The 23212-nt window shown below is 43.9% G+C and overlaps 1 pseudogene; it reads right to left on the reverse strand.

Moving 5' to 3' along the window:
- Positions 1–4261: 4261 nt before the first annotated feature.
- On the reverse strand, positions 4262–21471 carry LOC127185452 (malignant T-cell-amplified sequence 1-like; annotated as a pseudogene).
- Positions 21472–23212: the final 1741 nt, after the last annotated feature.

A 23212-nucleotide genomic window follows, 5' to 3' on the forward strand; every position in this document is an offset into this window, starting at 1 on the left:
AAGAAGTAAGAATTGAGGGCTAGAAAGATGGCTCAACCAGTTGCTTGCTGCAAAGACTGATGAACTGAGTTCAGTCCCTAGAAGCCACATAGTGGGTGTCCTGTGATCGCCACAGGTAATCTGTCGGCGCGCGCATGCGCGCGAGCGCGCGCGCGCGCACACACACACACACACACACACACACACACACACACACACACACACACACACACACACAGAGAGAGAGAGAGAGAGAGAGAGAGAGAGAGAGAGAGAGAGAGAGAGAGAGAGAGAGAGAGTCTTTTAAAAAAGAACCAGAAATTGAAATGTGTCAATGGAACAGAATAGAGCTTGTAAACATTGATTGCTGTATATGACAGGAAAAAAGATATGATCATGTGAAATATGGTAATGTGGGATATGATAAGGTGGCTATTGAAAATCAAACTGTGTCTTAAAGGAACTTTGGCTATTGTTATGTACCATGTATGTGTGAGAGGTAGACAGAGAGACAAAAAAGGGAGGAAACAGTAATAAAGAGGCCTCTGATTTGACCTGATGATATGGCTTCATCTTTTTCAGATTTTCTCAGTTATCTTGAGGCTGTTGGATAATACCATTCATGGATAAAGAAAAACCTGAAGCTAGTCCCAGCTCACTAGAACCAAACATGGACCTGGTACCACCTAAGAAATTAACATGCTGCAATCCCTCCAATTCTATTCTATTCTATTCTATTCTATTCTATTCTATTCTAGTTAACTGACAGACAGCTTGGAAGGCCCAGAAATGATAGGATATATTTGAATGGGTTTGGACCATAACATGAAGTGCCCTTTCCATGCTAGAGAGGTCTTTGCCAAAATTTATGTTTACTTATGTCTACTTGAAATACATGTTTTAAAAATAGTTTAAAAATAGCAAGCCACTCTCATGTTTGATCCATTAAACTAGTCTTCATTGCAACTGCTTTTGGTGCATTGTGTGTTTCTTGAGTTAGCTTTCTTGGGTTGTATTAGGCAGAAGATTGTATTCATCTTGACATTCCTCTTGTGGGATCTAAGATGCAGTGAGGATGAGAAGGTTGCGTTGCACATCATGTCTCCCACTACTAGTCTGAAATGTAATTGTGTATGTAAACTCTCCAGTACACAGTCATTCAGTACCCAAATCACTCCTCCTCCTCCATTTTAGAGAGACATCCATTGTATCCAACTATAAAGCCCAGCTGACTGCCCTGATAAAAACAAAGCAGAGGCTGAGATTTTAGAAAACATGCCATCTAGAGTTGATCATTATTCCCAGAGAAGTGTCATGAAATCAATTGTGCCATGTTAAACAAACCTATTCAGATAATGCATGGCCAAAGGTATATAGCTTATAACTATGAGTATTGGTGCAATGACTCCCATTCCAAAAGCTTTATCCACCAATGGGTATGCTAACTAAATCATATTCACTTTAAGAAATTTCAAATGGATATTGTTTAAGAAATTAGGCATTAAGAAATGACAAATTGTGAAGAGCTACACTTCAGCATCCTTATCAAAAAATTTAAGAGTTCTCTTCGAGGCCTTCCTGTCTAGGTTGTTACTTTTTAGGGGGAGGGGATGAAGCTGGGGTGGAGCTAGGGGTTGTCATAGAAGCTTTCTATATCCCTCCTCAATTATGAGGCAGCAGTCATCAATAGCATGGCAAAAGTAGCTTCCTTGCCCTTTACAGTCAATGGGAGCACAGGTCACGGAGTTAGTCATGATTTCTGGTGACATCATGGACTGTCTACATGGTCTCCAACATGTGGCAGGGGGTGCAAGTGGGAAAAGAGTTAGTTTTCTTTAAGGGGTTGGCCACTGGGAATTTGCCCATGCTCCAATAAGTATTTGAGCAACACAAGTTGGACTTTCTTTCTTTCTTTTGGGAGGTTGGGGGTGAAACTTGGAGGAAAGGGAGGTGAGTATGATCTCCTGGGAATGTTGAGAATTTCTCAAATAATAAAATAAAAATATGTTGGAGAAAAGAAATGACAAATTATATTTAAGTTTATTTATTCATATGTATATGTAACAGTGGTTAAAGAGAAGATGGAGTGAATTTGGAAAGATATAGAGGCAGAGTGCAGACATGGGAAGGGTAGGAGGGAGGAAGAGGATGTGGAAATGATGTAGTTATATTTTACTTAAAAACTTAAAAAGAAACAGCAGGTGCTTTCCCAGAGAGCCTATTTGGTTCCCAGCACCCAGTTCAAGTGGATTACAACTTTCTGTAGCCTTAGACCCAGGAGATCTGAAACTTTCTTCTGGTCTCTGCATGCGTGCGCGCGCGCGCACACACACACACACACACACACACACACACACACACACACACAGAGACATTTTCCATCTTCTCCTCCCTCCTACTCTTCCCATGTCTGTCCCCTGTCCCTATATCCTCCCAAATTCACGCTCCTCTTCTTTATCCATACATACGAATAAATAAACATTAATCATGTATTTGTATGTATATTAAAAAACAGAAAATGACACCAAGAAACAGAAAGCCAGGAAGTGGATTAAATGAGGATATAGGCAAGCCTAAGTGACGAGAAAGGTGAAAAATGAATTAAATTGAAAATTAAAATGAAAAGCAATTCCAGAATACACTCCAGTGTTTTGTTTTTGTTTTTGAGACAGGGTTTCTCGGGCTGGAGAGATGGCTCAGTGGTTAAGAGCACTGACTGCTCTTCCAAAGGTCTTGAGTTCAATTCTCAGCAACCACATGTGGCTCAGAACCATTTATAATGAGATCTGGTGCCCTCTTCTGGCCTGCAGGTGTGCATGTAGTCAGAACACTGTATGCATAATAAATAAAGAAATCATTAAAAGAGAGAGGGGGGAGGGGGAGAGAGAGACAGAGACAGAGACAGAGAGACAGAGAGAGACAGAGAGAGACAGGGTTTCTCTGTGTTATCTTGGCTGTCCTGGAATCGCTTTGTAGACCAGGCTGGCCTCGAACTCAGTGATCCACCGGCCTCTGCCTCTGCCTCCTGAGTGCTAGGATTAAAGGCATGTGCCACCACATCCAGCCTCTCCAGTTTATTTAAAAAATGACATTTAAAGGCTGAACGTGTTGGTGTGGACCTTTTATCCTAGCATTTCAAAGGCTGAGTTAAGAGGATACTGTGTTTCTTGACAGCCTAGTCTATATAATGAAAACTGGCCTCAAAAAAACCCAACCCAAAACCAAACTAAAAACAAACAAACACACAAGAGCCCCGGGAGTTTCCTGATTTTTTGAATCCTCTGCCCCTGTAGAGCAGTTCTGCACCTCTTGCTATCTCTTTCTCTGTGCCTGCAACCCAGTGACAGTTAGCCTTTAGCCTAGTCTCTTCTGGCTCCTTATCAGACATTACAACTTAGCCTCTCAGGGTCCTTTTCCATTCCTGTCTTCTGTCTGCCTGTACTCCGATTGAATTTGTCTTAAAGGCACTTGTCTCACTGAGGAAAAGGTGGGTGGAACATGCCCGGATATTCCTATACCCATGGCCACTGGCTGGAAATGCTCAGTCAAAGGAGAACCAGCTTCTGTGGTTGTTTTTGTTTTTTTAGAAACCCAATACATTTTATTCGAGTTATTATAGGAATATGGGTGAAGGGTTACTTACAGGGCAGAAATGACTCACATATAATTACATCACCAAAACCCACCCCAGCAGTGGTGACAGTTCACAAAAGCTAGAAAACTTGGAATACAAGGCTGAGCCTACAGGCAGCACAACAGGTTTGAGAGTGCCCTTTCCAAGTGCCTCAGTGCGTCTAAAGCTCTTCCACACAGCTCGGCTGGTTTCTGCTTCTACCAGGCAGCTGGTCGGGTCTCAGGGTCTTTTTGGTTGTTGTTGCAGCTCGTCTTCTCTGAGTCTTCTTTGCAGCTTGGTTTGTCTGAGAGTAACTCTCAGACTTTATTGCTTACTCTTGGAAAGAAGGGGCCTAGTGGATATGGTCAGTTTTAGGGCCTTCCTATTTTGGATTGTTTACCTTGCTATTTACGGAGCTTCCCAAAGAAAGAGACAATTTCAATCTAAGTGCACCCGTCTAAAATCCTTCAGCAAGTTCTGGATGTCAGTGCGTAAGATATTTTTTTTTCAATATCCAAAAAATGTGTTCAGCCCAACCACAGAGGTATTGTCTTCATGCTGTCTCCCACAGACACAAACACAGTTACAGCGCAACATTCATATTCATCCCAAGCACATTCCTTTTGAGTGTCACTTACATGCCTTCATATGCCCCACCTATCGTTTAATCTATTTGTTGACTTTCTCAATATCTTCTGCAGACACCTTTGTGACTCTGACATATAAAGTGCATTGTTTTCCTTCGGCCGTGATTGCATCAACAACAGTATCTACAGCAGCTGAGTAAAGCCTAGATCCAGGAAAAGTTAAGACTGGACACGTGATATTTACTTCACTGAGTAAAAATTTTATGGCTTCTTTATCAGCCTGCTAATGTGGCAACATAAAAAGATATTTTTGAAGTAATCTGAGAGTTGAATAAGAAGGCTCTTCTCTCCATCGAAACAAAGTAATTCTCCATTTACTGTAAGGATTTCTATGTGTTCGTGGCACAGGACAATTTTCACTGTATCTTCATTAGGCATTATTTTATTAAACCATGGTTCTTTTTTGGGAGGGGATTTCTCTGTGTAGCCCTGGCTGTCCTGGAGCTCACTCTGTAGACCAGGCTGGCTTCAGACTCACAGAGATTTGCCTGCCTCTGACTCCTGGATGCTGGGATTAAAGATGTGTGCCACCACATCCTGGCTCAGTTGATTTTGAATACCCTCAATAAACTGAGGTTTTCAGCTGGATGTAGTTAGATAGATTTTATTTTTCATCACATTTCTTGAGGGTGATCTAAGGTCAAAGAGGAAATGATAGGAAGAGCTCAGCATGACAAGAAAAGTGAGTTAGGAAGGGTCCAGCAGGCCCTCTTCCAGAGGGAAGGCTGGCACTGACAGCCAGGAGCACACAGAATTACTGAAGTCATATTCTCCCTGTTGGATACACATGGAAGAGCTGTGTCTCACTTAGTTATGATTTTATTCATTATCATTGATCTACTATATGTGTAGTCAGCCATTTCTGCAAAATAAATCTTTTTTTATTCTAAGAAGACGATCATTATTTTCCCTTTCCATTCACTCCTGTATATCCCAACTATATATCAACTGTGGCCTCCCCTCCCTTCCTTAAAGTCCTCCCCCAACTCCGTCCTGCATCCAACGCCCTCAACTCCCCCTAGATAAGAGCAGGCCCTCCAGGGTTACCACCAAATACAGCACAACAAGCCACAATAAGACCAGGCACACATTCTTACATCAAGACTGGATGAGGCAACCCTATAGGTGGAAATGGGTCCCAAAGGCAGACAAAAGAGTCAGAGATAGCCCTCACTCTCACTGCTGGGACTTCCACAAGAACACCAAGCTACAACACCACAACATATATGCAGAGGACCTAGGCCAGACCCATATAGGCTCCGTAATCTCTGCTAGCCCACCCGAGTCTGAGTCCACCCAGGCTGTGTTCTTCTTGTGAAGGTATTTTTTGTTGGTGGTGGGTTTTTTGGAGACAGGGTTTCTCTAGGTAGCCTTGGCTGTCCTGGACTCACTTTGTAGACCAGGCTGGCCTTGAACTCACAGAGATCTTCCTGCCTCTGCCTCTCGAGTGCTGGGATTAAAGGCATGCCCCGTGAAGATATTTTTTATTAAGTTTATTTATTTACTCACTTTACATCCCAACCAAAGCCCCCTCCCTCCTCTCCTCCTGGTTCCACTTCTCCCTCTTCTCCCTTCCTCCTCCCCTTCTCAGAAAAGGGGACAGTCATTTTTACAAGACAACATGAACAAGCAAATGTCTTGGGCAGCTTGGTAGCTGTTTTGTTAAATACTAAAAAGAGAATCATAATGAGATGTAGCAGGCCTTTGGTCTTGGCATTGATTTTCACAGAGCAAAGGGAAGGATGAGGAGGGATGTGAATGGAAAAGTGCCTACAGAACATTCCAATTCTTTGGCATTGCTGTTTTTCAACCCAAGTATACAGGCACAGCAATACATTGTTGAAATAGCCTCACATGTGAAAACCTAGAATTCCTCATGTAAGCACAAATGCAGATCCTTCACGTAAGAAAACCAGTGTCCAAGCTAAAATCAATCCCAAAGCTACAGCCCCAGGTGATGAATCGGCTCATATAAAGAAATAACTGAGATTGAAATGGTTGTACGGCGTTCACAGCTTCTATAGGACTGCTTTGATTTTGAGATTCAGAAACTCAAGGGTTGAATTTAGCCATTGTGAATACTCAACATTGCATACCAAAATAAATAAATAGACAAAAGAATTCCAGAAGCAATCCCTCCAGAAAACGCATTGTCCAACATGCCTGAAAGAATAATTCTTCCCCTTGAGGTCCCAAGTCTTAAAGTACTGGAGTGGAGGGCAAGCCTTCATTTGGATTCACAGGAGGATGATTTTCAAGGTAAGATGATCCTTGACTCCCACATAGGCCTCTCAGACCCTAGAGGAGAAGCACAAGTGCTGCATCCATCAAGTCACATGGCCTGGCCTGTGTGTCAGCATCCTGCTGGCACCACCTGACTCCAAGATGACAGCAGAGTACAGATTATGATAGGCCTGCCCAGGGTTCCGTGAGAGCAGCTGCACCTGCCTCATGGGGAAGCTGAGAAGCACGGCACAACTACTGTTCTCTCAAGTGGATCTGAAACAGCACACGTGGCCAGTATATGGGTAAGGAGACCTACAGGATGCACAGACGGCCAAAACGGATCCCAAATGGTTATGCGTTGAGGCCCACAGCAAGTAAGTAACTGTGATGATTACTTTTATGTCAACTTGACACAGGCTAGAATCATCTGAGAGGAGGGAATCCCAAAGGAGAAAATGCCTCCATAATGTTGGGCTGTTGGACATCTTCACAATCAGTGATTTATGGAGGCGGGCCCAGCCACTGTGGGTGGTCCCAGGCCTGGGCTGGTGGGCCTAGGTTCTGTAAGAAAGTAGGCTGAGCAAGTGTTAGGGAGCAAGCTAATAAGCAGCATCTCTCTGTAGCCTCTGCATCAGCTCCTGCCTCCAGGTTTCTGCCCTGTTTGAGTACCTATTCTGACTTCCTTCAATGATGAACAACGATACGGAAGTAGTAGATGAGTAAACCCTCTTCTCAAAGTTGCTTTTGTTATGGGGTTTCATCACAGCAGTAGTAATCAAGCTAAGACAGTAATGTGCAGTTTGTGTCACCTGAGTCCATGCATAGACAGAAGGTCAAATTTAAGTCCAAAGGGGTTAAGAGGTAATTCAGTCGTTCAATAGGCACTATTGCATAATGTCTCCACCTTCTCTAAGAGAGATAGGCAGGAATATTTTTGTACTTTTGATTTTTTTCTCTCTCTCATAGATTTCATCTAGATGGCAGTTTCCTCTCTCTCCACTCCTCCTGGTCCCTCCTCATTCACCTCCCCTCTCCCCCAGATCCACTACTCCTCCATTTCCCTTCAAAAAAAAAAAGAGATCTCACAGGGATTTCAACTAAGCATGGCATAACACGTTACAATAAGACTAAGCACAAACCCTCATATCAAGGATGGATGAGGCAACCCAGTAGGAGGAAATGGTTCCAAGCACAGGCAAAAAAGTCTGAGTCACCCCTACTCCCACTCTTGGGAGTCCACAAGAACACCGATAAGATATATTTAGAGCTCCTAGCACAGACCCATACTGGGTCCATGTTTGTCACATCAGTCTCTGTGAACCCCTATGAGCCCTGTTTAGTTGATTCTGTGGCTTGTGTTCTTGTGGTATCCTTGACCCCTCTGTCTCCTACAATCCTTCCTCTCCCTCTTCCATAGGATTCCCTGAGTTCTGCCTAGTGTTTGACTGTGCGTCTCTGCATCTCTGCCTGTCAGTTGCTGGATTGGGCTAGGCACCAATCTATGAGTATAGCAAAATGTCATTAGGAATCATTTTTTTTCTTTTTTTGCCATTCATATTTGGTTCTGTCCTGGGTCTCTGGGCTGTCCTGCCTCTGGTTCCTGGTGATCCAGACAGTGTCAGGTGTGGCATCCTTCTCAGGATGTGGGTCTCAAATTAGATCAGTCATTGTTTGGCCACTCCCACAAGTTCTGCCACACCATTACTCCAGGACATCTTTTAGGCAGAACAGATTGTTGGTCGAAGGTTGTGGCTGGGTTGATATCCCAGCCCCACTGCTGGAAGCCTTGCTTGATTATAAAAGATGGCCAGTTTGGGCTCCGTATCTCCTATTACTGGGAAACCTCACTAGGATCACTCTCATAGACTCAAGGGAGTTTCTACAGTACTAGGTTACTATATCACCCCCCGGGTGCCCTCCAACTCCAGTCATCTCTCCTAGTACTTTCTCCACCCATCTCTCCCACACACTTCATGGTCCCTCCTGTTCCCATTCCCACTGGCCCCCAGTCCACAAGCAAAACCTGTTCTATTTCTCTTCCAAGGAAGATCCATGCATCCCTTTACCTTGATCTCTCCTTGTTACTTAGCCTCTCTGGGTGTGTGGATTATAGCATGATTATCCTTTACTTAACAGCTAAGGTCCACTTACAAGTGAGTACATACCATGTTTGTCTTTCTGTGTCTGGGTTACCACCCAGGAGTGGTATAGCTAGGTCTTGAAGTAAAGCTATTTCCAATTTTCTGAGAAAGTACCAGATTGATTTCCACAGTGGCTGCACAAGTTTGTACTCCCATCAAGAAAGGATGAGTGCTCCCCTTGCCAGCATGAGCTTTCTTGTTTGTTTAATTTTAATTTTTGTTTTTGTTTTTTTGAGATCGGTTTTCTCTGTGTAGCCTTGGCTGTCCTGGACTTGCTTTGTAGACTCACAGAGATCTGTCTACCTCTGTCTCCCAAGTTGCTGGGATTAGAGGCATGCACCACCATGCACAGCTGTCTTGTGTGTGTGTGTTTTTTTTTATCTTTAGCATTTTGACAGGTGTAAGATAGAATCTCAAAGTTGTTTTGATTTGCATTTCCTTGATGGCTAAGGATGCTGAACATTTCCCTTTTTGAGATTACAATTTTTATTTATTAATTTATTCTCTCATATATTACATCCTGATCTTAGTTTTCCCTCCCTCTGCCCCCACCGCCTCCATCTCCCTCTACCTCCTCCATTTGCATCCACTCCTCCTCATTTTCCCTCAGAAAAGGGAAGGCCTCCCAGGGATGTCAACCCAATTAATCATATCAAGTTGCAATAAGACTAGGCACCTCCCCTCATATTAAGATTGGACAAGGATCCTAAAAGCAGGCAAAAGGATCAGAAATAGCCCCTGTTCCTTCTGTAAGGAGTCACTCAAAATCACCAAGCTAACAACTAAAACATATATACAGAGGACCTAGGTTTTTAAATTTTTATTTTTTAATTAATTTATTCAGATTATAACGCAATTGTTATTCCATCACTTGTATCCTCCCATTCTCCCCTCCCTCCTACTTCCACCCTATTCCCCTCCCCTAGGTCTATGACCAAGGGGGATCTCCTCCCCCACTTTATTGTCATAGGGTATCAAGTCTCATCTGGGTAGCCTGCTTATTCTTTCTTTGAGTGCCACCAGGCCTCCCCCCCAAGGGGAGGTCTTCAAATATGGAGCACCAGAGTTCATGTCAGAGTTAGTCCCTGCTCTCCACCCAACTGTGGAGACTGTCCTGTCCATTGGCTAGATCCGAGTAGAAGGTCAATGTTTACTACTTGTAATGTCCTTGGTTAGTGGAATTGTTTGAGCAGACCCCCTGGGACCTGATCCACCTGTTATGAGGTTCTTCTTGTAGGTTTCTAAGATCCTCTGGATCCTTCTCTTTCCCCATCTCCTATATTTCTCTTACCAAGAGTCCCAGTGTGATGTCCTTACATCTATCCTAATCTCCTGGTAAGGGAAGACTTTCATGGGAAATGCCTTTTGGGCTAGTGCCCAATTATAAGTGAGTATATACCATGTGATTCTTTCTGCTTCTGGGTTAACTCACTCAGTATGATCATTTCTAATCCCATCCATTTGTCCACAAATTTTGGAATTTTCTTGTTTTTTATAGCTGAGTAGTATTCCATAGTTTAAATGTAACACAGTTTCTTTATCCACTCTTCTACTGAGGGACACAGGCTGTTTCCATGTTCTGGCTATTATGAATAAAACTGCTATGAGCATGATTGAGCATATGTCCCTGTTGTGAGGTGGAGCATTTTCTGGGTATATTCCAAGGAGTGGTATAGGTGGGTCTTGAGGAAACCCTATTCCTAGTTTTTGGAGAAAGTGCTAGGTAGATTTCCAAAGTGGTTGTACAAGTTTGCATTCCCACCAGCAATGAAGGAGTGTTCAGAGGGCCTAGCTTAAGCCCATGTAGGCTCCCTGATTGTCAGTTCAGTCTCAGCGAGCCCCTTTGAGTTCAGGTTTGTTGATTCTGTGGGTTTTCTTGTGATGTCCTTGACTCCTCTGGCTCCTACAATCATTCCTTTCCCTCTTCAGCAGGATTTCCAAAACTACAACTAAGTTTTGGCTGTGGGTCTCTGCATCTGTTTTATCAGTTGCTGGATGAAGTCACTCTGGTGACAATTGGGTTAGCTACCAATCTATGAGCGTAGCAGAGTATCATTAGGCATCATTTCACTGACAGTATTTTTTGCCAGTCATATTTGGTTCTACTGTAGGTCTCTGGGCCACCTGACCTATGGTTTTTTATCTTCCAAGCAGTGTCAGGGCAGGCTTCTTCTTGTGACATAGGTCTCAAGCTGGACTAGTCATTCATTGTCCACTCCCACAATTTCTATACCACCTTAACCCCAGCACATCATGCTGGCAGGACAAACTGTAGGTCGAAGGTTTTGTGGTAGGGTTGGTGCTCCTAACCCTGTACTGGAAGTCTTGCCTGGTTATAGGAGATGGCTTTTTCAGGCTCTGTATCCCTCACTACTAAGAGTCTTAATTCAGGTCACTCTAATAGATTCCTGGGAGTTTCTGTTGCTCTAGACTTCTACCTTGCCCTTAGATTACCTAACCCAATACCAGTTGTCTCTCTGGTCCTTTAAGTGTTTCTCAGCCATTTGGGATTCCTGTGTTGAGAATTCTCTATTTAGATATCTAGCTCATTTTTAATAGGATTACTTGGTTTGCTGGTGTTTAATTTCTTGAATTCTTTATATATTTTGGATATTAGCCCTCTGGTCAGGTGTAGAGTCGGAGAAAATATTTCCCCATTTTGTAGGTTGTTGTTTTACTCTGTTGACAGCATTCTTTGCCTTACAGAAGCTTTTCAGTTTCATGAAATCCCATTGAATAATTGTTGATCTTAGAGCCTGAGCTGTTGGTGTTCTGTTCAGGAAGTTGTCTCCTGTGCCAATGAGTTCAAGGCTCTTCCCCAATTTCTCTTCTATTAGATTTAGTTTATCTGGCTTTATGTTTAGATCTTTAATCCACTTGGACTTGAGTTTTGTGCAGGGTGATATAATATGGGTCTATTTGCAGTCTCCTACATGCAGATATCCAGTTAGATCAGCACCATTTGTTGAAGATGCTTTCTCCCACCCCCCATTGTGTATTTCTGGTTTCTTTATAAAAAAAAAATCAAACATCTTTATAAAAAATCAAGTATGTCTGAGTCTTCAACTTGATTCCATTGAGCATCCTGTCTGTTGTTATGCCAATTCCATGCAGTTTTTATTACTACAATTCTGTAGTACATCTTAAAATCAGGGATGGTGATACTTCCAGATGTTTTATTGTACAGAATAGTTTTAGCTATATTGGATTTAATTTTTTTCTATATTAAGTTAATTATTGTTCTTTCATATTCTTTAGAGAATTGTGTTGAATTTTGATGGAGACTGCACTGAATCTTGAGACTGCTTTTGGTAGGATGGCTATTTTTACTATGGTAATCCTACCAATCTATGAGCATGAGAGATCTTTCTACCTGCTGATATAGTCTATAATTTCTTTCCTCAAAGACTTGAAGTTTTTTAATCACAGAAGTCTTTAACTTGCTTGAGTAGACCTTATCACAGAGTATTTTATATTATTTGTGCCTATTGTAAAAAGTATTGTTTCCCTGATTTCTTTCTCAGTCCATTTGTCATTTGTATATAGGGGGTTACTAATTTTTTTAGTTTATCTTGCATCTAGACACTTCACTAAAGTTGTCTATCTGCTGTAGGAATATAGTTCTAGTGGCCTGGAGTGTCCTCTGGTTCATCAGTGTACTTTGAGGAGTTGAAGTCCAAGATGTGATGATGATGAGGGGAGGGCTAGTTGGGGCTGGGTGGGGTAAGTATTGAGAAAGTGAGTGTGGTCCATGGATGGCCAACCTACCTGGGATTCTGGCAGCTGGCATGGCCCCTGATGGAACAAGGGGCTTCCACCAAAGTTGTAGGCCAGGATATGGTGACAAAAAAAAAAAAAAAAAAAAAAAAAAAAAGAAGAGGTGGTTGAGTATAGACTGACCCAGCTAGGAAGAGGTATTGGTGGCCTGCAGGTGGAAGGGACTTACCTGCACTTCTAGTTGCCAGCTTAGCCTCTGGTAGCTTCTTCCAGAATTGTGGGCCAAGATTTAGTGATCAGGACAGTGAAGATTATATGTAGTTGGGGATAGGATGGGTCAGCACTGAGGGAGTGCTGGCAGTCTGCAGGTGGTGTGTGTGTGTGTGTGTGTGTGTGTGTGTGTGTGTGTGTGTGTGTGTGTGTGTGTGTGTGTAGTGCTTACTTGAGCTTCTGGGTGCCAGTTGGCATAGCCTCTGGTAAAGCAGAAGATTTTTGCTGGAGTTTGGGCCAGGGTATATGATGAGAACAGCAAAGATTAATGTATATATATATATATAAGTTTTTCTTGAATAAAACTCAATAAACAAAGTTAGTTTGACTTTCAGTCAAGAAGATATTTCTGTCTTTTTTAAAAAAAAGATTTATTTACTTATGTTTACAGTGTTTTGTCTGCATGTAACACCTGCCTGCCAGAAAAGGGAACCAGATATCAATATAGATGGTTGTGAGCCACCATGTGGTTGCTGGGAATTGAACTCAGGACCTTTGGAAGAGTAGCCAGTGCTCTTAACCTCTGAGCCATCTCTCCAGCCCCCAGGCTAGCTTTGATGTTACTATGTATCTGGATAATGAACTTTTTATTCTCCTGCCTCTACCTCCTGAGTACTGCCACAGACCATGAGCTCAATCGGGGATAGGTCCTTGGCATCGGGAGTTCTTGGAGCATTGGTGAACAGAAATAAGGCATTGACAAACAGAGGCGACTCAAGTTTGAGTTACCATCTGAGTGTATTTTGCAGCCAAGTAGTCTAGCATTATATACATTTCTTCTTCTGAAATAGAGAGGTTTGTGGTGGTTACAGTTTCCCCAGAGCAGTCTCACGGAAGTCAGTGAGCGATCAAGCATACACAGTACAGATACAGAATGCGAAGTTATTGTGTTGCCATTTTTTGAATTATAGCTTTGAATGAAATAATACAAAGTACATAACAGAAAGACCTCTTGACGTCTTCTCTCCTAAGTTACTGGCTTGATATCAATATGCATGTGCTTTCTTTGTCTAGGGCCCACGTCCTCTCCCTAACGAAACTTGTGCCCAGCACCTGTGTGCCAGGATGTTTCTCTATTCTTTTCGTTCCTTCTACCTGGAGTCTTTTTAAATACTCCATTTCTCTGTAGGCCATAGTATAATTTATTAACTAATGATTATTTCTAGTCATGTTTCTTTTAATAAGTGGAAGTGAAGCAGAACTACTTCGGCCATGGACAGTCCCTGGCTGCAATCCCGGGCCAGGGTCTCATAGCAACCATTGCTACGCTTGAGGAGTCCCGCCTTGGGAGTGAAATGCAGTTAGAATTTTAGAGAGAATTAGAAAATAGCTCCCAGCAAAGAGAGTTTTGAAACTGCAGTTTCTCTGCTGGCAGGAACATCGACCCCTGTCCAGGACGTCTTAGCCTCTTTGGGGGTCTTAGCCTAAAAAGGAGGGTCTTAGACTCAGGCCTGTGGAGTACTTGTCACACAGACTCCACTAGAGGTGGGGGGACAGAGTACCACCATACTTGTTTGTGTCATGTTAGAGATAAAAGCCAATTCTTGAAGCATGCAAGTCAGGTACTCTCCTAACGGCATCATTAGTCCTTGCATGAGGGTCCTTTAACATACCATGTAGATACTGTCACTCTGTCAAATGCACCATCAGGTGATGCTAATCAAGTCACAGCAAATCTCTGTTACATGATGAGAACAAATGATTGTTCATCCAGAGCATTAAAGTTGTGGGCCAGCCGGGGTGGAGGAGTGCTTGCTATGAGTGCATACGTCCATGACTTCAATTCCAAAGGAGGAAAAGATCAGAGATAAACAGTATAATGCATGTGCTAAGAAAGCCTTGGCCTGTTGTGCTGATTTAAAGTAGTGTGTCTAATGGTGTGTGTATGTGCATATAAAAATCTTACTGTGTTTGTTCTTTGAAAATTGCATGTGTATAAAGCACATTATATTTACTCTAATCTCTTACATCTCTCCTCTCTACGAGTTTATTTTTATTTTTATTAATTAATTAATTTACTTGACATGCTAATATAGCCTCATCACTCCTCACCTCCCAGTCCCACCCTCCTTCCCTCTTCTCCTCCTTCTTCCCTATTCCTCAGAAAAGGGGAGCCCCATTTCCATCTCATCAAATTGCATCAGGACTAAGCATGTCCTCTTCCCCTGTGGCCTGGCAAGGCAGTCCTGCTGTGAGATTCTAGATGGTCTGAGTTCAGCAGGGACATTATTAGCTAGATGGCCTGGGCTCAGCAGTGATATTGTTAGCTAAAGAAACACAAGATTCCAGGAGGCTTGGACCTAGCGTTTGCCAGCTGAGCAAACAGGTTGAATTGCAGGCTGATAACAAGGACAAACTGAGGGGAATGGGTTAAAGATTCTCCACTAAGCCTCCACCTCAATTCTGCCCCCGGAATTTACTACCTCAGACCCCCATGTACCTGAAAGCTGTCTCTCTCACTTAGGATTTACTACCTCAGGCCCCCATTTACCTAAAAGGTTACCTATTGTTAGCCTATCACTTGATAACTAAACACTGTTTCCTGGGTTCTGCTTCTGTGAAAAGTATTTAAAGCCTCATCTTTGGCAGGACGAGGTCTCCCATCTCTATGGTACTGTGGACCCCAACAGGTCAGCTAATAAACTCCTTTGCTTTTGCATTGACTTTGGACTCTGTCTCTCAAATGGGCTTCCAGGGGTAAACTTAGATGACTTAAGTTTAACACTGCCAGGGGGAAGTGATAAAAAAGCTGGCAAAAGAGTTCATGCTAGAGAAAACCCCCACTCCCCTTACTAAAGACCTAAATGAAGCCTGAACTGCCCATAGATTACATCCTTGTAGGGGGCCTAGGTCCAGTCCATGCATGGTCCTTGGTTGGTGCTTTAGACTCAGCAAGCCCCTCTGGGCCCTGGTTACTTGGCTCTGTTGGTCTTCTTATGGAGCTCCTGTCACCTCTAGGTCCTTTTTTCATTCCCCCACTTTTTTCACAAGACTCCTTACACATAGCATCTCCCAATGTTTGGCCGCGTGTCTTCTCAGCATCTGTTTCTAAGTGTTGCTGAGTGGAGCTCCTCAGAGAACAACTCTGCTAGGCTCCTGTCTGCGAGCATAGCAGAGTATTATTAATAGTGTCAGGAGTTGGCTGTCTTCCATGGGGTGGGTCTTGGGTTGGCCCAGGTACTGGCTGGACATTCCCTCAATCTCTGCTCTATCTGTTCTATTTTTATCCATGCAAATGTTGCAGGCAGGGTAAATTTTGGGTTAAAGTTTTTGTGGGTGGCTTGGTGTTCATTTTCCTCAACTAAGAGACGTGTAGTTAGAGGGTATCCTCTTCAGTCTTTATAACCCCTGCTACTATGAATCTCTGCTAGAGTACCCCCATATCCTCCCAGGAGCCTACCATGATTTTGGTCTCCAGCTTCTCACAGAGATGCCTCCACACACAGTTTCTCTTTTTTTTTTTCTACAGGTCTTCTGTACTCCCACGCCCAATTTCCCCAGGTCTGATCTCCACTCTCATATCTCTCTGTGATCTCTCTCCCATCTTGTTCCCTCTATTCAACCACTACCCCTGTCTATTCTGTTTCTGCCCCTTAGTGAGATTTAAGCATCCTCTATTGGATCCTCTTTGTTACTTGGCTTCTTTGGGTCTGTGCATTATAGTATGTTTATCCTGTACTATATGGCTAAAATCCACTTATGACCACATACCATGTGTGTCTTTCTGGGTCCGGGTTACCTCATTTGGGATGATCTTTTCTAGTTCCATCCATTTGCCTCCAAATTTCCTTATTTCCTTGTTTTTCATAGCTGAGTAGTAGTCCATTGTGTAGATGTACCACAGTTTCTTTATACATTCTTCACTTGAGGGACATCTATGTTGTTTTCAGATTCTGACTATTATGAATAAAGCTGCTATGAACATAGTTGAGCAAATGTCTTTGTTGTATGGTGGGGCATCTTTGGGATATATACTCAGGGATGGTATGGCTGGGTTTTGAGGTAGAGCACTTCCCAATTCATGAATCCAGCCACCCTGTGGGTTGCTGGCCAAGCACATGCTGAACTCCCAGGGGCACTCAGATTCTGCTGGTTCTGCCATCTTGGGACCAGGCTCTTATAAGATCCTATTTTCCAGTCTGTCTCTGCTGGGGAACCAGTAGAGTTCTGATTTGGAGGTTGGGATACTGTTTCCCAGATCCAGATGGTGCCCTTGGGGAAGCAGTAGGAACTCGAAGTCTGGCTGCTGGAGTGGAATGTCCCTGGAACTGGGGATCCACATCTGAGTAGGCTTAATTTGGAATGTAGATGTATATACTATACACATATGGAGTTGTGCCATATGAGGTGATGATGCCTCCCCCCACCCCCAGATCCATAGATCAGTGTTTCTCAACCCTTTGGGGGTTGCATATCAGATATCTACATTACAATTCACAACAGTAGCAACAGTACACTTATAATGTAGCAATGAAATAATTTTATGGTTGGGGGTCCCTACAACATGAAGTACTATATTAAAGAGTCATAGCATTAGGAAAGTTGAGAACCATTGACACAGACCAACAAAAATTCCAGTGCCAGACACAGGAAACATTCCATTGAGTATCTGCTGACTGGTTGAAGAGACTTCTAAAATAATATATGGGCTACTGCCTTTGACCTTGGTTAGTTCCCAGAACTTAAAGGTTAAGACCCTATTGTTAAAGCACCACACAGCTAAGACACAGTACTTAGAAGAACCAAGCTGGTACTGGTGTATAAGTGAACTCCCAGCTCTTATAGCATACCTCTTATAGTATAGCAAGGTGCTATACTGCTAAGGAAGAAGAGTAATGTTTTTATCCTATGAACCATAACAGTGACTAGCCCAGCAAGATTGCCTAATGATGAAATAGTGGCACTTAGATCCTAGTGGTAACCAACAGCCGTCTAATTGGACTAAGACCCACCCACTCAATAGGAAGGAATCCTAGCTAACTACCCACTGTTGGAGAGATCTTAGGCACTAGAGGATAACTTACTGTTGCCATTTTCCTAACTCAACACAGCTTACAACTGTATTGTAAATGCTTCTCCATATACCCACAGATTAAGTGTAGTTTACAGTCTTCATCAAAGAAGCATCCTTTTGCAGCAGAGAGAAGCTACTACAGAAATCTATAACTAACCAAAATGCACTGAGTAAATGACCAAGAACAGAGTGCCAACAAAGCATATAGAAGGACCTGGTCTTAAATTGCAGCATACAAAGAAAAGGTTAATTAAGTAAAACTGCAAATGTGAGCAGGTGTCACTCACTTCCAAAGAACACAAAGAACTCAAGCTAAATGTGTGTTTCCTTCTTTTAGTTTTTAGCTCACAATCTGTGATTAGCTTTAGCTTTTTAAAAATTATTTTTCTTTTTTTTACATATACATTTATATTATTATACATATATACAATAAACTACATACAGCCATAAGAACCATAAAACAATTAGGAATTACATGAATGTTACATTCATAGTGTTTTGGCTATTTGCATTTGGCAACCTTGAAGAAAATATCTTTCCTATCTTGGTGAGTCTAAAATTCTGAGTGTAAATCAATATCTATCGTATCTAATCTCTATCAACTTAAGACATCTGTGTTTCCTTTGTTTTAAATTGAAAAGTCTGAATGATTTTTCAAGGCAATATGGTTTTAAAGTGGAACAGAAGTGGATTAGATAATATGAATTTCAGCATGCAATTCACTTGGGAAATTAAATTTTAAACAATGTTCAGCAGTGATCATTGACCAGCACTTTTGTGAATTTGTGAACATAAAAAAGCATTCAATGGAGCAGTAGAGGTGGTGCATGCCTGTAATCTCAGCACACCAAGAGGCAGAGGCAGGCAGATCACTGTGAGTTCGAGGCCAGCCTGGTCTACAAAGTGAGTCCAGGACAGCCAGGGCTATTACACAGAGAAACCCTATCTCAAAAAACCAATAAACAAACAAACAAACAAATAAATAATTTAATGGAAAAATAAAATCAGCCTTTGAAGTAGATGACAATTTGAACCCCATAACTCTCATAAAGCAATAAGCACAAGTCTATTAAAATTAATTTTTTCTTTAGTTGGGCAGTGAAGATAAGAAATCTTTTCTTAACTCATAAACTCCTGAAAGCTCCAGGACCACAATTAATTGAATTACAGTGTTGTAAACACACAACTCTTTCATAAAATAAAAGCCCGCAGTTTAAAACCCCACTGTTGGCAGATGGGTAAGGGTGCTCACTATTGTGAGGCCTCAACTAAGTTCTGCATTTTGAGATCAAAAGAAGCTTCAAACATTTGTTTCCAATGGCATCTGGGGAGCAGAAACAACATAAGTCAGCAAAAAAAAAAAATTGTTCAAATGAAAAACTATAACGTTAAAGTAGTGTAATTACTTATAGAGTAAACTCACATAAATACTAAGTTCCTTTTTTCATCTTGAACTTTGCATAAAGACCTTTCAAAAGTACTTCAAGAAGGTGCAGACCCCACAAAACTGAATGTGCTGCTGATGAGCAGGTACAGTTAAAAGCCACACTGGCTTCAGGCCTGCCTGGAGAAAGCAGCTAGAGGACCTGGATGGTGACTATTAAATGTCAAGAGGCCGGCGAAGTGACTCATTTGAGATTACACACACAGCACTTGAAAAGATACTGATAAAACAGTCCCAAATCTAAATTAAACAAATTCAAATAACTGTGGTATCTCTCTCTCTCTCTCTCTCTCTCTCTCTCTCTCTCTCTCTCTCTCTCTCTCTCTCTCTCTCTCTCTCTCTCTCTCTCTCTGTCTCATACACACACACACACACACACACACACACACAATGTCATTTTATTATAAAATAACACAAGAAACTGGCCCTCAGCATACTTCCTTCCCTTCAGGGTATTATAGCTGCCAGCTTTTGCCATATTCATAAAGTATACATCACACCAAACTTGCAAAGGAGCACTCTTGCCAGAAGACACAGACATTAAGTATACAAGAACATAAAGAAAAGTGCAGGGCTGGAGAGATGGCTCGGTGGTTAATAGTACTTACTGGCCACTCTTCCAGAGGACCTGGGTTTGATTTATATTGAAATTATAAGGAAACTTTAGTCTTAGAGAAAGACCCTCATCCTGTAGCCTAGACTGTAAGAGTATGTAAGAGTTAACTTTGCAGGGAGAATAAGAACTCAGTTGACCTTAACAGAGAGGTGGCATCTCATGTTGTGGCCACACCATAATCAGGGCACAGGACCCAGTCATTCAACGACCAGAGTTCAGAAGAATGCAGATTACATGCTTCAAGCTAGAGGTTTTGTAGCCAAGGACATTGAAGGACAAAGCGAATTTCATTAGGGCAGAATGGGGGAAATAGACTGTTTCCTTTATACAAGCAGTTTTTCTTCTCCTTCTCCTTCTCCTTCTCCTTCTCCTTCTCCTTCTCCTTCTCCTTCTCCTTCTCCTTCTCCTTCTCCTTCTCCTTCTTCTCCTTCTTCTTCTTCTTCTTCTTCTTCTTCTTCTTCTTCTTCTTCTTCTTCTTCTTCCTGTGAGGTCTGTTGTCTTTTTGTTTTTCAGCCACTGGGTGTTTGGAGTAGGGGGTAGCAGCTTTTTTTTCTACAATTGCCAAATAGCTGTCTTTCTGGAACTTTGAGCTCTGGTTATGACATTGGCTTTTGTGGGGAGAGGGTTCCTTTACAGGCTGTTGTCAAACAAGCATTCCACTTGCCTTTGTTCAGGAACTGTGATGTTACAAGCCATGGGAGGAAGGCTGGAGATTCAGAGGCTCTTAGGATACCACAAGAGGAAGTAAACCTAGAGACAAGGCAGGAATTTGGAAAGGAAAAGTGGAAGGTCAGGAAATGGTGAGAGGCTCAAGGGAAACACAGAAGTCAGGGGACAGTAAGTGAGGGTAGTAGGCTCCCGGAAGACCTGGGGTGCATAGGGAGGGTAGGAGACATCAGGAGGTTTCAAGAAGACAAGAGGTTAGGATTAAGAACAATAGGGGGGTGTTTGAAAGCTTGGAAGGAAGGGAGGATGCCACAGAAGAGGACAGGAGGCCCAGAGAGGGCTGAAGGCTAATAAGATCACTTGGCTAAAGACAGGGTTAGACATTAGCGAGAGTCTTGGGAGCAGGGAGATAAGGCGGGGAGGTCAGGAGACAGCTAAGATAAGAAACTAGGGAGGAATGTGGGAGTCTAGGGGAGACCAGGAGACTCAGGGAGTGGGGTAGGAAAAGATAAGCCAAGTAAGTGATGGGTAAGAGGGGACAGGGCTGGGACAAGCCAGCTGATAGTGAAAAGAAAAGGTGGCGTCTGCAGCTTGAGGAGGCTGAAAAAAGGAAAAAAAAAAAACGGGGGATGAAGGCCAGAAACCAGGGGACACTTGGTTTCTGGGGGATGGGTGACAGTAGGAGGGTCAGGTGTGTGTGTGCGTGTGCGTGTGCGTGTGTGTTTTATGGATGCAGGTCCTTGGGCCCTCCACAGATACCTAAAACAGACGCGGAGACCTAAAATGGATGGGCCTGGGCAGTGCGCTCCCCCGCCCCCAGCAGCAGTCTCTGTGTACTGTGCAGCCCAGCTGTCTTTCATGGGGCCTGCCTGGCTTGGAGGGCAAGGGTGGCCCTGTTTGCCTGAGGGGCTGCCACGTGAAGGGTGGCTGCTCATTTGGTCCACACCTACAGGCAGATGTTCAGCATCACAGAGGCCACCAGGAAGGCCACAGTCACCGCCATAGGTCTGGCTGGCCAGCTCACCTGCCGTAGAGCCAGGTGGCGCCACGCCATGGTGCCTGCAGCTCTGCCCTTGGGCTCCCGCTTTTCTGCAACCTTCAGTGCTCCACCCCCAGCGCAGCCGCCACATTTGAACATCCCCCAGCCTCTCCACTTCCTCCCTGAGCAGCTTCTACCTTGGCGCCAGACCTGCTGCTACTCAACTCCGCCCCTTGCCTCAGGCTTTGGGAGGAGTGAGACGGACACCCCTGCTGCTAAAGGTAGCCCGATTCCGTGATAGGGTTTTGGGCGGCCTTGGCATCTTGGAGGGTCAGCTCATCACAACACATTGACAGGGGGCCCCCTCCCACCCACCTTCCAGGCCTCCAGTCCCCTTTTGTGCAGAGGCCTTCTGAGATGTCACCTGAACCCTGAAGGGGAGGAGATTGGTCCAGTGAGCACCCAGGAAGGCCCTAGGCAAGTGAAGATTTGCCTTTTGGCCTCTACCTGTGTCAGGTGAGCAGATAAAATGGACAGATATTTTTTTCTGAACCAATCCCCAGGCCTGTCCCCTTATTAACAGGGAGGTCTAAATATACTCTCTGCAGCTGTGCACAGCCCTTCTCCTAACTGCCTCCAGCACTGTTGGGGCTGGGACACGGAACTGGCCCCTGCCTGCTCCTCAGGCTCCCCTAACCTGGTCAGAGGGCATTCCTGAGGCTCTGCATCTGCACACAAGGAAGAACAGACAATATTTGGTTGCAGCCATCTCTTCCCCCAACAGGCTGTTTCTCTCATCCTCCTTGTCTGCCTAGGCTCCCTGCAGCGCCTGGGATGACACTCCCTGGCTCAGAAGCCCATCTCCCAGCCAGGAGCAGCCTGGCTGCTGTGTGCCACCAGATCTGGAGAGGTGGGAAGGACTCTAGGAGCAGGCAGCAGCTCTCAGAATAGGGTAGAGAAGGGGAGTGCTCAGGAGGCCAACTCTGAAGTCTTTCTTTTTCAGGTATTGGTCTTCTGTGTGACGACTTACCTCTTCTCTGATCATTTCAAGCTGTTCCTATAACAGCTCAGGGAGCAGCTGCGTGAAGAGCCACCTAGAAGAAGAATGGCCTTTCTGGTGGGGCCCAGCGGAGTGGGGTGGCTCAGGTCTCCTGGTCCCTGCATAGAAAAGATGCCAGTGTACCTTGGGCACTGATATCTTTAGCAACACTGTGAAGGAGATGTGCTCTCCCACCTCATGAACTCAGTGGGGCTCAAGGAAGGGTCCGGGATTTGCCCTTGTTACACACAAAAGAGTGTGGAGCTCAGCCTGGCCTGGACCTGCCTTCTCCCACCCCCTCTGCAGTTTCTTCACCACCTGGCAGGACGCTGGGGTAGGGAGCTGTCAAGGGACCTAGGGAGAGACACCATGGCATAGGGGAGCTGGGCATCTGCCCCTCCTTACAGTGGTCTAGAAGACAGGTGAGTAGCTGAATACAGAAAGGTTCGGGAACTTCCTGAAATGTCTAGTCCTCTCTCACAGAACCAAGTCTCCACCTTTCTGGTGCTTGACCAAGGGCTTCGGAGCAGTGTGGTAGTGGCTGCAGTGACAAGGGCATTGTGGTTTATAGGGTCATAATGTCACTAGGAGCTTGTGGCAATGTGGGCTGAGACCCATGGTATGGCCGTGTCTCTCTCTCCCCGGGCTTGCTGGCCCATCCCTGGCATCACATGGGAAATCTCATCCAGATAAGCTGAGGACAGTCTGTCCAGGAGGCCCTGTGTAGGCTAGAAATTGTGGTCTTTAAGTGCCCAAGAATCGCCCAAGGGACACTTTTACTACTTATCCCACACTCCCCCAGCTTCTCTGTCCCTGGTATTCAAGGTCCATGCATCCCATTCCTGATACAGAAACTCAGTG

The sequence above is a fragment of the Acomys russatus genome, chromosome X, assembly GCF_903995435.1.
Source record: "Acomys russatus chromosome X, mAcoRus1.1, whole genome shotgun sequence".
In the NCBI taxonomy this organism is placed as follows: Eukaryota; Metazoa; Chordata; class Mammalia; order Rodentia; family Muridae; genus Acomys; species Acomys russatus.